The 292-nt window shown below is 29.1% G+C and overlaps 1 protein-coding gene across 1 annotated transcript in view; it reads left to right on the top strand.

The window, feature by feature from the left end:
• LOC116689873 (protocadherin-16) overlaps nucleotides 1–292 on the top strand; it is a 44,414-nt gene that overhangs the window by 36,067 nt on the left and 8,055 nt on the right. The window lies entirely within an intron of this gene.

The raw sequence follows: 292 nt of genomic DNA, 5'->3' as shown, positions 1-292 counted from the left end.
GGATTTCTAACAACCAAATTGCCCAAAGATAACATGGATGTTTCCGTACATTCTTCAAGTAACATTAATGATTACTTTCATTGGATTTTTTGGGTGTTTTATTTAATCTTATAGAATCTGAATTCTTTTTTTTTTATGGTTTCAAAACAGCATCCGGAGAAAACTTTGACATAACATCAACATCCTGTGATCTTAACTATTTGTTAAAATAATTCATAATTTCTGCCTTTTTAACTTAAAATCACATGTATAATTTGATACAAATGAGGTTCGTTGACCAGGAATTCCAAGA

Source organism: Etheostoma spectabile, chromosome 5, assembly GCF_008692095.1.
Source record: "Etheostoma spectabile isolate EspeVRDwgs_2016 chromosome 5, UIUC_Espe_1.0, whole genome shotgun sequence".
NCBI classification, from domain to species: domain Eukaryota; kingdom Metazoa; phylum Chordata; class Actinopteri; order Perciformes; family Percidae; genus Etheostoma; species Etheostoma spectabile.
This window is presented reverse-complemented; position numbering and strand designations above follow the sequence as displayed.